The sequence below is a fragment of the Ctenocephalides felis genome, unplaced genomic scaffold, assembly GCF_003426905.1.
Source record: "Ctenocephalides felis isolate EL2017-DRISC unplaced genomic scaffold, ASM342690v1 CF-g0.4_SCAFFOLD_03570, whole genome shotgun sequence".
Classification (NCBI taxonomy): Eukaryota; Metazoa; Arthropoda; class Insecta; order Siphonaptera; family Pulicidae; genus Ctenocephalides; species Ctenocephalides felis.
The window spans coordinates 17,688,026-17,705,308 of NW_020539724.1; the positions used below are offsets into that span (position 1 = coordinate 17,688,026).

The 17,283-nt window shown below is 26.1% G+C and overlaps 2 long non-coding RNA genes across 2 annotated transcripts; both read right to left on the reverse strand.

Moving 5' to 3' along the window:
- Positions 1–10,825: 10,825 nt before the first annotated feature.
- LOC113383249 lies at positions 10,826–12,651 on the reverse strand. Its single transcript, XR_003367720.1, has 3 exons — positions 12,420–12,651; positions 11,839–11,995; positions 10,826–11,110 (listed from the first exon to the last, which is right to left on the reverse strand). It is a non-coding gene; the product is annotated as an uncharacterized LOC113383249 (long non-coding RNA).
- A 1,360-nt stretch (positions 12,652–14,011) lies between these two features.
- LOC113383250 lies at positions 14,012–16,997 on the reverse strand. The gene is made up of 6 exons (XR_003367721.1): positions 16,976–16,997; positions 16,588–16,730; positions 15,647–15,884; positions 15,340–15,587; positions 14,448–14,649; positions 14,012–14,190 (listed from the first exon to the last, which is right to left on the reverse strand). It is a non-coding gene; the product is annotated as an uncharacterized LOC113383250 (long non-coding RNA).
- Positions 16,998–17,283: the final 286 nt, after the last annotated feature.

The following is a 17,283-nucleotide window of genomic DNA, read 5'->3' on the forward strand; positions in this document are numbered from 1 at the left end:
TGATATTCCTTGAAAATCTGGACCATAATTATATATCTAATAGCGTATAAAGCGATATATAAATGTATAATGTTATTTCTCCTAAGCCAGGACCATCATTATATATAAAAGCGTATAAAGGAATCCAGTAAGATTTCTAGATTCATCGAGGCGATTGCATGCAGCGCCTCTATGCAAAATCGTTCCCAGTTCGTGAGGAACTAACGTCAAACGTTTGACAGTTCTTGCGAAAAAGGAATCCAATAAGATTCCTATGTTCAATTTTTGTGCTCTATGTTCAATTTTTGTTGTAAAATTTTTAAATATGTCAACAGTCTGTGTTGCCTGGATCTTGGTTGAACAAGTTTCTTATAAAATAATAAATGTACAAGTCATAAATTTAATAGATTTAAAGTTGAAGTGTGTTTATTGTGAAAATATGATTTAGGTAAGTACAAATAATGTTTTATATTTAATTTTAAGGCAAAGTGGTCATGTTTATGTATTTCTAAATATTTTGGCAAACTGTTGGGCATAATTCTAAACAAATATTTGTTTCAACACATTATGATATTCATTCAAGTCCAAAACAATGAGATTAATACATGAATTGTTTCTTTAAACGTCAAAAGTGAATTAGATTGTCAAACGTCAAAATTGACAGTTGTTTTCGGTTGAAAATGTCTGTTGTGACAGGTTTATTTCACATGTGTTCTGAAATGTGTTAATTATTAAATATTTTATTTGAGAATAAAACCACAAAAACTTTGTAAAAAATCCGTGGATAGATATCTTTAAATTAATCAAGTAGAACAGGTTCATTTTTTCTTACTTTTTCAAAACTGCTCAAAGTCAGAAATATTTCAAAAGAGTAAAATACTTTTTTTCATTGTTCAAACAAAAGGTGTGTTTTTTATACAAGGAAATACATTTTTGAATGTTTTCTTTGAAAACAAATATTTGTGTATTAATTGTCGTGTTAATAATATTTATTAAAAGTGCAGTTGTTATCAATATTTCAATATTTACATCATAAAAGGGTCCAAATTCTTAAATACTCTTTGTAAGTAATGTTTTTTTTTCTGAAACATATGTGCCATTTTCAATTAAATTAATTAATTAATTTAATTGATAAAATAAAAATTATTTGTTTAAAAAAATTGGCACAAAATTAAATTACCAACATTTTTTTTAATACTGGAATACTTTAAAATATCATTCAAAAGTAGAATAATGATTTTAGCGACCTAACAGTATAATTATGCCGTTTAAGATTTATGAATCATTAACCATATTGAATTCATGGACTTTATCAAACAAATTTTATTCAATTGCATTCAATATGCGAGTTGGGACATTTTTTACATTTTGTCAAATGTTTTGGAAATTTATTCTGGACACTTTTATATGTTTATTTTGTATAAATTAGATAAAATTTTCTAGAATTCAATGTATATTGTTATATTCACTTTTATATTAAAATTTTGAATAATTTGTAGTTGAAGCGCAGATTTGAGTTTGATAATTGGCTATAGGTGGATTTTGGATGTTATTTTACATTTTGTGAAATAACTTTAAAACTATGTTCAGAACATGTTTATTTGTTTATACTATAAACTAGATGAAATTTACTAACAAATAGTATAAATTGTGTTATATACTTGCATATCAAAATTTTGAACAATTTTCAGTTGAAACACAAATTTAAACGTAATATGTAGATTTGGGACTTTTTTTTACTTTTCTTCAAATAACTTTTAATTTTCTTTTCGGGCACGTTAATTTGTTTACATTAGTTACTACATTACATTACTATATCAAATTTACTAGAATTTAGTACAAACTAGTACATATAGTTGGATACTAAAATTTCGTATAATTTTTAACTGGAACGCGAATTTGTGTCTGTGTACATTTTATCAAACAACTTGAAAAATTTGTTCTGGGCATTTTAATTTATTTATATTAGTGAAAAATAGATAAAATTGAGATTTATAAATCATAAACCTATGCTTTGTTATAACTACAGTAATGATATCAAATTATTCGATTATAATAAATGATTTATTTGAAGTTGAATCCATGAATACTATCCATGGATTGTTTTAAGAGCTTTTTTTTAAACTCGATTAACATAAATTATGTACTTACCTACAAATTATTCGAATGTTTTTATTTTTCACTAAGTTTTTGTGTATTGAATATTTGATTTTCAAATAAAATATTCTAAGCTTACTTATTGTTACTGGTCTGGTATTTAGTAACAAATAATCTTATTTTAAATGTATATCCATAGAATAAATATTTATTCTTATTACAGGTACTTATGCACTTATAGGAACAGGAACCATAAAATCTGGGTCTCCCCTATACTAAAAAAATTATGATCAAGAACTTATTGGACAAAATTTTTGGATAATTTTTATTACGCCAAGGACGAAATTATCCTGTTTGATGAGCTTTCAGGGTGTGTTCCACTTGAAAACAACAAAAACTTTGGTTGCAACATCGGAATTTTAGCACAAAAATAGATTTGTTTTCGCAATTTTGGAAATATTTTGACTGATTCCAAAAGATTTTTGGACGCTGATTTCAAAAATGCTATCTATTTTTGGAATAAACCCACATACACCCCAAAAATCGAAATCTTTGGTTGCAAAATCGATTTTTTTTAAAAAAAATCGTTTTTTTTTCGCGATTTTCAAAATGTTTTGATGGTTTTGATTGATTTGGGACGCTGATTTTGAAAATATTATCCGTTTTTGGATAAACCCACATACACCCCCTGAAAAATCGAAATGTTTGGTTGCAAAATCAAAATTTTACTAATGAAATGAAATTTTTTTTCGCGATTTTCAAAATGTTTTGACCGACTCTGATAGTTTTCGAGGCGCTGATACCGAATATGAAATCAGTTTTTGGAAAAAAAAATTCTTCTGCATTTGTTACCAATTTGAAGTTTGAAAAATGGCCAACTTTGAAGCTGATTTTAACTATGAAGACGACGATAAATTTGTAATTTTTTGGTTTGGTATAAAGATTGTACTTTAGTCTACACAATGCATTCATTAAAATTATCAATTTCATTCATTAAGGGCCTTAAAATTGCATTTGAAAGTCATGATTTTGACCAATTTTGGCTGCCCCTGATAGATAGGTTTTTCATCGAAAAAAAAAAAGATTTTTAAATTACACCAAAGTAGGTTTGGTTTACTGCTAACCAGGCGTGAATATGAATTTATTAAAAATTATCCTCCTCCTATTATTTCTTATCTTTTATATATTTATATATATATATATTTATATATATGCACATGTATATTATGTCAATTTTTGTAATACTGGCAGCACTCAATAAATTTAATTATTTATCTATATATCTTATTTATTTACACAGTTAGAAAAATTATTGAATTTAATTTTTTTTCAGATAAATGGGTTCGATCTAGCGAACCTCGAATTATTATTCTGTCCTAAACCGACCGTATCTTTACGACCTCGGCCATTCGCACAATTGGCACACAACTTTTTTAGGAAGCTTATATCTTTCATTATCAAAATAAGACTTTATATTTTTGCAAATAGAGGAGGGTTCTTTATAACCAATTGGCCGAGATCGTTAAGTTGCCACTACGGTTGCTCATTGTTTCTCGGTTCAAATCCCCAAGATGCTTGAAAATTCGAATGTATAGTTTTTCATAAATATCAAATATTAGTTCAAAAATTAAATTCAGGTGTCGCATTTCGACCTTGACACTTAGTAAATTTCTGAAAAACTCAAGTTTCGCACTTGACTGTAAGAGAGATACATAAAGATAAAAAAAAAAAGAGTAGAGGAAGAACTGGGGAAAGAGAGGGTAGAGGCAGATGATGAATAAGAGAGATGTGTATGATACATATTCTTTATTAAAATTCAATATTAATACAATATAGGAATAAAAATAACTTTTATCATCAATAACTTAAATAGCCGAGCGGTTTAAGAGACCGCATACTCGGTGAAATCGCTCTGGAGGCAGGCACAAGGCGAGACGGATCGAATCCAGCTGAAGGCGACGACGACCAACACGGAAGCAGAAAAAATGGAACAGTGCTGGTGGCTGGCTGTTGGCGAGCGCAAAGGGTCCTGAAACGAACACACCAAGTGATGGTCAACCTGAGGTCCATGGTGCGAGAGGTTACACGCAGGGAGACACATTGCGGAAGATGCATGCCGGATCCAAAAATCTACCGAAAAAGCACAACATGAAAAAAAATGAAAAAAAAATGAAAAAAAAATGAAAAAAAAGGAAAAAAATGGGAAAAAAAGGGGAAGGAGGAGGGGAAGGGGAGGTGGAGGAACCTAAAAAAACCCCCCTAAGTCCCAGATGAATTTTTCTCTTTTCTGTTCAATGCTGAAACTTTTTTATGTTTTTTAGTGTTCCCTCACACCAATTCCCAAAGCCAACACTCGAATGAAATGAGGTCAACGTTGAAATTTTCACAACGAGAAAAAATTACTGGGACTTAGTTAAAATTTTTAACTTTGTCCCAATAAAATTTTCTCGTTGTGAAATATTCAATGTGAGCCTCATTCATTCGAATGTTGGCTTTGGGATAATACAGCATGCATAAATAACTCGTCTGTCTTAATTGAAAAGGTTTCAGAAAATTTGGACTTAGAAAAAAAAATTATCTGAAAGAACTTAGAAAATAAAAATTATTCGAAAGAATTATAATCAGAAAATTTGGACTTAGAAAAAAAAAAATATCTGAAAGGACTTAAAAAAAAAAAATTATTCGAAAGAATTATGATCAAAAAATTTGGACTTATAAAAAAAAAAAATTATTCGAGAGAATTATTTAATTAATCGATGAAATAAAATCATATTAACCGAATTAAAATCGTTTATACGACTTGATAAAACATGTGAAACCTTTACAATTAATCGAGACAAAAAAACAAATATAGCTGACTTGATAATATACAAATTATTGGAAAAAGCCAAAAAAGAAATTTGATAAAACTTGTAAAATGAATTAATAAAAATATTCAAATGTAAACATTAACTACTTCAAAACTGTTTAAATCTGATTGTTATCCTATAGAAATTGAGTTAAATAATTTTTACAACTTGATTCGAATAATAATCTTGTAAACAAAATTATGTTTTGTCTAATCATTCAAGTCAACTCTTTGAAACTTTGATTGCTAACACTCGAATGAAATGAGGTCCAAGTTGAAATTTTCACAATGAGAAAAAATTACTGGGACTTGCCCCAATAAAATTTTCTCGTTATGAAATATTCAATGTGGTTCTCATTCATTCGAGTGTTGGCTTTGGGATGACATAGCATGCAAAATTAACTCGTCTGTCTTAATCGAAAAGGTTTCAAAAAATTTGGACTTAGAAAAAAAATGATCTGAAAGGACTTAGAAAAAAAAATTATTCGAAAGAATTATTTAATTAATCGATGAAATGAAGTGATATTAATCAAATCAAAATTGTTTATATGACTTGATAAAACATGTGAAACCTTTACAATTAATCACAAACGTAGTAACAAATGTAGTTGACTTGAATAATATACAAATTATTGGAAAAAGCTATAAAAGAAATTCAATAAAAGATGTGAAATGAAATAATAAAAAATATTCAAATGTGAACATTAAAAACTTCAAGACTGTTTAAATCTGATTATTATCCTTTAGAAATTGAGTTAAATAATTTTTACAACTTGAATCGAATAATAAACTTGTTAACAAAATTATGTTTTGTCTAATCATTCAAGTCAACTCTTTGAAACTTTGATTGCATGTCTTGATCAAAATTGTTTTTATCAATAAAAGAATAAAAATCTATCATTTAGCTATGCAGCAATATAATTGAATAAATTTAAAATTAAACTACAGTAAAAGACTTTTAAAAGCTGCATTTAATTAACAATTTGTTATGTCGTATTTGAGTATTTGAAATAATTCGATCAAAACCAACAATCGTGTTATCCATAAATAAGAATGTTCATGCAGACAATGTCGCTACAGGAAAAACACATGATTCTTGATACTGGAAATGTCAAATACAAATACAAATATTTTTTTGTATAATAATGAACAAATTGTGTGATAAAAAAGAGATTTTTGTAACAAAGTAAATTTGTAATTTGTAACAAAATACCATCAATTTAGGAGTTACCTAAGGAAGGGTGCTAGGACCCCTCCAACAAATAAGTAATCGATGCTTATAAAAAGCTGTATTAATTAACTAATAATTTGGTAACAAAAATTTAATATACATATAAAAATTCTGGATTCCATACAAAATCAATTCATAGTGTTATTTATAGAGCAAGAGAATCTCTGGTGGAATATTATTATGGAATTGTAATAATATAAATTACTTTCAGCGTCTTTGATACATAAGAGAAATAGAAACTTTTTTCTTTTATATATATTTAAAACAAGTATAAAATGCACTTGAATAAATAAATAAAAAATCTGAATCAACATGTTTTCCCCATAACAAATTAAATAAGAACCTAGTTTTTCATACATATGTCTGCCAAATAAATTTAAAATCTTTTATTTGCAAAATAGTTGTAGTTGAATAAACAAAAGATAAATTGTATTTTATGCATTAAAGATTAATAAAGTATACCTTATTAAGAAAATGATATTGACTCAAATATTATAATATAAACAATATTTTCTGCAGATATATGTATATAACTATATTAATAATGCACAAGCCAAAAAATATTCCACTGAAATATATACAAGCTGCTTTATAAATGATATCGTATAACAAAGAAACAAGTTCTCAAAGCACCTTTCAATTAATTTCATTCAATATGAAAAACTAGCATGAAATATTATTATTGAGAAATATTATTATGACAAGCATAAAAGTAGCATGTAATACAAAATCGGTCAGTAGTACTAAACCCTTTTTAGGAAATAAATTATAAGTAATATTTTTTTATTCATTAGTATTCAAATTATAGTTTCACTGAAGATGACAAACAATATTGTGTCGAACATCAAAGATTTTCATAATTATTTGATTCTTGTTTGAATTCAAAATTAAGCTAAATATTAAATAAATAAATAGTACGTTAAATGCCTGTATATAATATCAGAAATATATTCTTTGCCTCGCTTTGTATAAAACATGCTCTGCACTTACATTGTTATAAATCCTCTACAGCAGCTAGCAGAACACAAAACTAATACATGAATCACCTCTGGAGCATCTGCCAGAAATCTCAAGTACTCGACACAAAATCACTACTTTAAAACCACTACATAACTTTGTCTTTTACAAGTCTATTTGACATTTTACAATTGTCCGAGTAAATTCTCTACGAAACACGCAAGACACGACTTACATTAGAGACTTTTGTGAACTTAAAATTGAATAAATAGATATGTGGAAATGTGCTACCATAACCTACAAAAGTATACACATTCATATATAAATTATACAATTGCTAATTGCATATACATAGATAAAGGATACATCAGCACTGAAAGTAAAAGGTTTAATTATAATATTAATTCGAAATGGGGGTCCTGAAAGAGATAACTATTACTATTCAAGGTACACCTATGCATTTCCACACATATCCATTTTTTTAACTTTTTACAAATGTTGCACGATATATTTTTTATGTCAGATTGATCTACAGATTTAATTAAACGATTTTATGCATAATTTAATTAAAACTAATCAAGGATTTAATTAAAAACTCTTAATTAACGCGAGATTAAGATCATTCACAAAAATCTCTTGACATTTGAAGCAATTGAAGTTAGCAAATTGACCGCTGCCCCAATCTTGTACAATTTAAAGCGCGAAATTCAAACAGAAAATTTAATCTGCAAATATTATGAAGTATATTTGTTTAAAGTTAATAAATTTGCTTGAAAATATAATTTATTTCAGTTAAAATTGTTTATAAAATTATTTTAGCTCATTCATAAATATTTGATTCCAATTTTATACTTGAAACGAGCTGAAAATATAAATTATATACCATAAGCTTTTATAATATAATAATAATAATTTATACAATTATTGAAGACCCAAATACAATTTTAATTGCCAGAACATAATTATTACTAACTAAATTAATAAATATTAACTTGATTACTATCAATTACATTTTAAATCTAGATAAATAAATGGACATATATTGCATTGCATTGCACATCATTCTATAAAGATCATTTACATGAAATACTTGACTTGATTTGATAAAAAGACAATATAACGAATATCATATGTAACTAAAGCTAGTCTTTAAACATTTACACTGTACTTTCACTTCTTCTCAAAGATATAAAGGTAACTTGCTTTTTACATCATTATAATATTCATTCTTGCATCTTCCTTATTACTTATTCAAGATGTTGACAGATTGTTTCAAATCTATTTCATCAATGGGTGTGAATCTGTAACTGTGAAACTGTGAAATGCCCAGTGGACCTCTTCCAACGCAGACTTTAGGAGTACCTTTAACTGGACCTCTAAATACATATGTTAATTACATTAAAATATTTTAATTATATTTTGATAAATATACTTTAAGGCAAATTAAAGTTGTCTGTGCCAGCAATAATATTCCTAGTACTAATACAATTTATTATATTATTATTACAAATTATTTTTTCCATTATATGAGATTCCAAGTTTTTTACCCTGAACATCATGCTTGTTTATCTATTATCCTAAGTTTAAGTATAATCCTTGCAAGTTGAATAATTTATATAAAATTTCACTACAAATGTGATTCAATTCCACATGATCCATAAAGACCTAAAAATTCCAACAGTGGCGGAAGTTATTAAGAACAGAAGTTTTATCTTTCAAAACAAATTGGATGCACACGTCAATCCGGAAATGCAAATAGTACAAACAGCCGAAAAATTAAAACGCCTGAAAAGAAAATGGCCCAGTGATCTACCGTCAACAACATAATTTCCCTGTTTCGCACAGGAAAATTTTCAAACAAGTTATTTTTAATTATTATTTATTATTGATTATCGTTTTTATTATTAATACTATTATTTTAATTATTATTTATTCATTCATTTATTCTATTTCTTTTCTTTAATTTCCTTTATTCTATTTTTTTTTCTTTTTGATTTTGATTTTCAATACCATAACTTTTAACGATAGATTGTATTGTATCTGATTGAAATTAACAGAAAAAAAAAAAAAAAAAAAAAATTAAAGACCACAACTACAACAAAAACTTTAATAATTTAATCTTGATTGAGATGCATTTTCATCAACGGTCACACGATAAATGATTTTGTAGCTGTCAAATTGTATCCGGCGCGCAGAATGCTCTTCTATACTCTTCTTTTATCTATGCATGTAGCAGAAAGCGGGGCCAACCAATCAAAAAGCAGGATGAAATTTGTCAAGAAACCAGGACCGTATTTTAACTTTTACATTTTTTAAATAAATATCTAAATTAATTTAAAAATCATTATAATAATTTTACTTGCTCAGATAATACTTATAAATGTATTTTCATTTTTAAAATACGCTGCGACTAACTAATAACAACAGGATATTGTAAATATTAAATTTTTGAGAGAATATTGGCGGAAGGTCAAAAATTGTTCTATATTTGCACGAATAACTAAATTGTCTCTTATAGTAATTGTCTTTTATACGATGCCTATTTACTATTCTTTTAAATGTTTATACAATAATATTAATGTTAAAATACCATTCCCATCACCAAAACTTATTAAAATATCCCAAAACAATAAATTGACATTTTTAATTTAAATAAATATTCAAAATAATTACCCCTAACATTTCAGCAGACGGTCCTGTGCGATAGGAACGTGCTGTCAAATTCAGAATTGTGACTGTTCCCCTGGCAGAATGACGAGATTTTGTATGAAAAATTAATTTTGCCGAACATTTATCGAACTGAAATGCATTCATACTACCAGGGTAGCAGACGCAAATCCGAAGAGGGAATTGCGTCAGTATTGCGCAGGGCCGCCTACTAAAATGTTAGGGGTCATTATTTAAAATTTTAATTTTTGAATGTTGAATTGATTAATAATAAATAGGCAAAATAAATTATTTGTTTAATCAATAAAATGGATATCACTATGAGTGGATGTTATTAAATGTTTGTATTTGATTAAAAATAATATTTATATATGGTTAATATTAATATTGTTTATCAAGAGGAACCTGAAAAATTTATTAAATCACGTATATTTTACAATAAAAGAATCAAATTAAATTATTCATACATTTTTTTATATAGTTTCAAAATATTACAAATATAATTTGATAACAATGTATAACTTTAAAACTAATATATAATTTGTCCAATATGTAATAAAGTACATCTGAAAAATAAAATTTCATTTTTATTAATATATCACAATCTATTGCATTAATTGTGCAATTTAAAATATCTATTTAATACAGATCATTATTACATTCATATACATTTTTCTAAAATGCATTTTTCCTTGCTTTTGTAAAAATATTATATGGATCTTCACTTTAAATATAGAAGAGAAAAGTAAGTAAATCTAACAAGAATAAGTGAAAATTTGTGACCAAAATTTTATAGGTACATTAGTTTTTTTAATTATCTCAAAAATTAAGCTTATTTGTTTAATAAGACACATTCAAAAAGTTTAAATAATTAAGTTACAACAAGAATTGTACCTACATCCTGCCAGAACATACTGGCACTTTTTACCTTAACAATATCTACATATTAATATAATTGAACATCAGAGGTAGTATAAAAATTTGTTTCAAACAGTTCATAAAAAATTCTATACAAAACACTTTACAAGAAATACTTCACTGGACTAAAAAGTCAATATAAAAAATACATAACTAAAACAAGTTCTTAAAATTTACACTGTCGTCTCACTTATTCTTAAAGAACAAAGGCTTCTTTATTTGCTCCAACTCCCTTTGTACATGATTATAATATTCATGCTCACATATTTAATATTATTCATCTTTTTTTGTAGTCTGTTGTCTCTGCAAGCTCACATATTACTTCAAGAAACTGTGAGAGTCCAGTAAAAGGTATTCCAAAAGTCTATGATGGAAGTGGTCCGTTGCAAGATTCACAATAAAATGTACTATCACTAGTAACATTAATTAAATAATTAGCTGTATCTTTATATTAAATATACACCATATACACAATGTTGATAACTATTAAACAGAGGCACATCAACATCAATTATCAATTCATTAACAATTAATTAAAACTGAATTGCTTTTGTATGCCTAAAAACATAATATATGATATTCAGTTCTTCAAAGTACTTGATGATTAAATAATGAATTTTGCATTACGAAAAGGATTGTAAGTTTTGTAATTCTTGTATCTAGAAATATTTATAGCATACAATTCAATCGATCATCTACATTCATCTATATTCACTTGAACTGACTATATATTTATACTTTGTTTTTGTGTCTTGTGTAACTATAACTATTCATATTTTTGTATTTGTCATATTCATATTTTCCTGTGTAACTATAACTCATAGATAAGGAAACTGCTATAACTATTTATATATTTGATATTTTCTTAGATTATTGTGAGTGAAAAGTACTTTTGTACAAACTTGGGATTGTTAAATAATTTATGAGATTTTCTTATTGTTTTTAAATTTGATTTATCCAAATGATATTGATGATTTTATATGATTAAAATTGTAGAATTTCTCATTGTTTTGAAACTGTAGAAAACTAAAGCAATTGGTTAATTAATTGGAAAATATAATTGTAATTGTAGTTGCATATTTAAGTTCTCATTTGAGTATTCAACGTTAAATAATAGTACAAAAAATGTTGTCAAACTTACTCAAAGCTGTGTTTTTCTATTCTTCATCCTTGTTTTTCTCTTCACTGGATATTTCTGGGATGATAATTAAATGGAATTATCACATAATTCATCAATAAGTATATCATATTTGAGATAAATTATTTATGTACCTTGTTTTTTCTATAAGTTATTGCAACTGCAAGACAAATGTACATTTATATCAAAAATGCATTTGAAATAACATTATATAGCCTATCTATAAATTATTACTATTTACGGATGATATTAATTTTTACTTTTATAATGAAACTTTGATAATTATAACATTGTAATGATTTAATTCAATGTTTGGTTTAAATAAATTAGATTAAAATAGTAGTTAATATGAGAAATACATATAATAATAAACAATTTGTACTTACTGAATATTTAAATGTATAATTGTATATGTAATTTATATATTCAAAGAATAACTCGAGATGTTATGTTTTTAAAACTGAAGTTTAATATACTAGATTAAATTGGTTAATTTATTGAAAAATATAATTGAAATCGTAGTTGAATATTTAAGTTTTGATTTGAATAATATAAATTTCACATGCAACAAAGCTTACTCGAACCTGTGATGTTCTATCCATCATCCTTGTTTTTCTGCTTAGAATTTAAATAGAACGAAATGGTATGCCATTACATTATCCATAAATATATCATATTTAAGTTAAATTGCTCATGTTCCTTGTTTTTTTTATAAGTTATAAGCACCTGCAGTAAGAATACACATTTAAATATACAATTTTCGTAGAAACTAAGTCAGCTAGAATACATCTAATTATGTATAAATTAAATATCCAATTTCCACTCAAACCAAAACAGCTAGTTCACATCTAATGAGGTATAAATATAATATGTAGATTTATATATCCAAATCCACTATTGTTTTGAATTCATATTTACTTGTCGAAGAGCTGTCAAACGTTTGACGTTTGGTCTGTGGCGCCATCTGACACAGAACCATATGAACCCGGTAGTCACTACGTAGTTCCCAACAAACTGGGAACGATTTTGCATAGAGGCGCTGCATGCAATCGCCTCTATGAATCTAGGAATCTTACTAGATTCCTTTATATGCTATTATATATAATTATTTATACGCTTATATATAGGAGAAATATCAATATATACATTTATATATTGCTTTATACGCTATTAGATATATAATTATGGCCCCGGTTTTGAAGGAATATCAAAATATACATTTAATTATCCTTTTCCCATACAAACTAAGGCAGTTAGTCCAATTATAATGATGGGAAAATCAATATATATACATTTATATATCCAATTTTGATACATACTAAGGCAGCTAGTCCAAATATAATAATGGAAAAATTAATATATACATTCATATATCCATTTTCCATACAAACAAAGGCAGCTAGTCCATACATAATGATGGAAATACGATATATAAGTTCATATATCCAATTTACATATAAACACGGCAAAATGAAAGTTTAAATGCTACAATTTTTTTAATAAATATTCTTAACTGCAAGTTTGAGTTTATTCATATATAATATTACATAACATTAATTTTTATAATACAAACTCAATTTATCAATTCACAAAATTTTATTGTTCTACAGGCAAAAATAAGATTACAATAATGTATATATAACTAGCCAATAATATACAACTTTAAAACTAATATATAATTTGTTCTATATGTAATAAGCAACAACTGAGAGATAAAATTATATTCTTATCATTATATTACAGTTGATTGTACTGACTGTGCAATTGTACAATATCTATTACATACATATACCTAACTTGGAATACAAGCAATTTGAACACATTTTTCATGGCTTTGATAAAGATGTTTCTTAATAAAATCTTTAAGTACAAGATAAACACTAATATCCAAAAATAAAAACTAGTAACAGTAGAAAAAAAGTAGTAATGGAGATAAATAAAAATTTGTAAATGCATGCACATTTGTTTTTTTAACTCTCAAAAATCAAGCTTATTAAACACATATATATTCTAAGTTGTATGTACAATTTTAATTGCCAGAACATAGCACTCTTATTATATTATTATTATCCATTCAAATCTCAAACCACTTGTATTGTATTGAACAACATGAGTTACATATATATATATATATATATATATATATATATATATATATATATATATATACGGTCCACAGGCAATTCGCTTTTTACATGACTAAAATATTCATGCTCAGATATTTCATCTTCCTTATTCGTACTCCGAAGGTTACTTCCAGTTGAGGTGGTCCACTGTGAGGTTCTGTACTCAAAATACTCAGGATAGTCTATTGCAGACAGAAAAAATCTGGATTTTCTAAATTTTTTAAATCTCCTATAATAGAAATAATTGGGTTGTAATAATATGAAAATATTTTACATTGCTTTTTGTAAAGTTACATGTATGCCTAGTTTTGTGATTTATTTATTGTATTTGTAGGTATATAACATTGATTTAAAATTGTTTACAATCTGATCTTTCATCTTTTCAAGATATATATTTTCATATAAAAAATATCACATTCCACCACGACTTTGTTATGGTGGCATAATTATGTATTACTAATATTTATATTTTTAAACATTAGTTACCTGGAATTCAGGCTTGCTGGTTAAATTAACAATATTGTTAACCCTCATAAAGGTGTTTATATCAGAGGCGGTCTAAATTATTTCTTCTACATGTATCAAAACTTGTCTCATTATCATTGAAGTACAGTGATAAATCTGTTACCTTCGGAAACAGTGTCTTTCCAAGAGATCTATATTTGCAGCAGCAAAAGAGTCCACAACACTATAAAATAAAAATTAGTGTAAAATTATTGTTGATAAGTATATAAATCTTTGTGAAACATAATATAAATACTAAATAAAATTCTAATTATTTCAGAACTCAATTCATTCTAAAAGTATTCTAATGGCAAAAACAAATATTATTCAAAGTTCATCAATATGAAGGGCAATGAATTGTCAATTCATTAATACACAGTAATGCTTTTACGAACCAAACTTTTATGGGACAAAGTAAATTCATTGAAATTGCGGTTGGATAATTAAGTTTGATATCAAATGTCAATGAAATAAATCTTACTAAAACAGTACTAAACAAACAATAATTACTTCACAATCTTAAGCACGGGACAACATAAAATGTTGCAAAACTTAACAAAGCTGTGATCTTCTATTCATCATCTCTGTTTTTCTGTTTATTGTATATTTCTGAGAAGGCAGGTAAATAGAACATAATGGCATGTATCTACATAATTCTACATAATAATACATTTCGATTATATTTTTTCATGTTTCTGGTTTTCTTACAAGTCATGAGCACCTAGAGAATATAGATTTATCTCAAGAAAAAGCATTTTAAATAATAGTATGTAATCATTTGCTACACTAAATAGTGTTAATTTTTACTAAATGATTAAACTGAGATATTAGAAATATAATATAATAACTACATGAATAATCAATTTGTACTTACCGGATACTTTTGATAATCAGATCATTTCATTCTCTTTCAATAGAACATGTTTAAAACTTAGGATAGGTTCATCTCTTAATTTAACCGATTTATGTTAAAATCATTTTTGAAACTCAGAATTATGTTCATTCAAGATTTCCTTCAGGTGATCAAACACATCAATAATGTTTTCAATAAATATATGTTATTCCTTCTTTAACAACTAAAATCCTGTACTGCATTAGTGCTCCTTTGGAACAGTAATTTTCCTAAAGAATTATCCATAATATAAAAATTCATTTCACGAAAAAAGAATCTATAGACTTACATTATGTTTTGTTTTATATTCAATATACGTATCCATTATTCTCATTTTTCTATAAACTGGCACTAAAATTAATGCGAAATTGGATTTATACAACTTCAACAAATACGTTAACAATATTCTTGATCCAGATGCATTCGCATCGACTGCCAAACACCAACTGTTACCATCCTGTACCATCCCGAACAATTATTATTTTCCAAAGTATGTATAACTTGTAACATTGAAAAAATCCATAACACTATAAAATAGAAATTCAGTGAAATTATTGTTATTAATTAAATACTTGTATGTGAAACATACATATTATATGCACTATATAAAGTTCTTATTATTTTTAAACTCAATTCATTCTGAAAGCATTGTAATAGTAGAAACTATTACTATATACTATAGTATGTATATTATTCGAAGCACATCAATAATTATCAATTCATTGACAATCAATTAAAACTCAGTAATTCTTTTGCTTCAAAGTAGTTTTGATAGGACAAAGAATTCATTTTTCATTATAAAAAGAACTGTAAGTATAAATCTGATTCAATAAAGAATTTATCTATAGAATGACTTACAGTGAAATCATTCATATTATTTGATTCAATTACATTCACATGAAATTCTAATAGGTTTATGTGGTATTTTCTTAGATTATTGTGAGCAAAATGTACTTTTGAACAAAATTGTGTTTCTTAAATAAACTATAAGCATTTCTCATCATTTTTTTGACTCAATTCATTAAAAAATATTTGGCGTTTTATGTAACTACAACTGAAGTTTAATATACTGGCATTACTACGTTGATTTATCATTTTACTCTATACTATTATCACATGAATTGGCAAATTCATTGGAATTGTAGTTCGATATTTAAGTTTTCATATGAATAAAATTAAATTTTCTAAAACTATTATATATAATAGTATATAAAATGTTGCAAAACTTACTCAATCATCATCTCTGTTTTTCTGTTTAATGTATATTTCTGAGAAGACAGTTAAATAAAACAAATGGTATGCCTTTACATAATTCATCAATAATATATTTCATTTAATTTTTTCTTTCTTGTTTCCTTACAAGTTATAAGCACCTGTGAAAAGATTTATTAAAAGAATATAGATTTATTACAAGAAACACTAGATAGTGATAAATTTTACTAGATAACTACATCGATGTGACGATTTAATTATAAGTTTAATTTTAATAATTAACATAGAAATAAGTTTTAATAATAATCATAAAAATAGGAATTGATATAAAAAATATAATATATAATAGCCACATGATATTCCATTTGAAATATAATAATCATAATGATAATCAATTTGTACTTACATTGAGGTTATATGAATTCGTAATAGTCAGACCATACATTGTGCGCGAATAATATTATACTTTCATATATACATTCTGACGTTTCTGTTCTCCTGATACTTCGAAGCACGTTAGGTAACGAGAATTGTTCGCCATTTATATATTTGGAGCTGTCAAAACGAGGCAACCAATCAGAAAGCAGAATACATTTAACAAGAAACCAGGACCGCATTTTGAACATCTTTATATGTTGAATAAAACAAATATGTATTAATTTTTTTTAAAAGTCGGAAAAACACATTATTATAAAAATTACACTAATTATAATA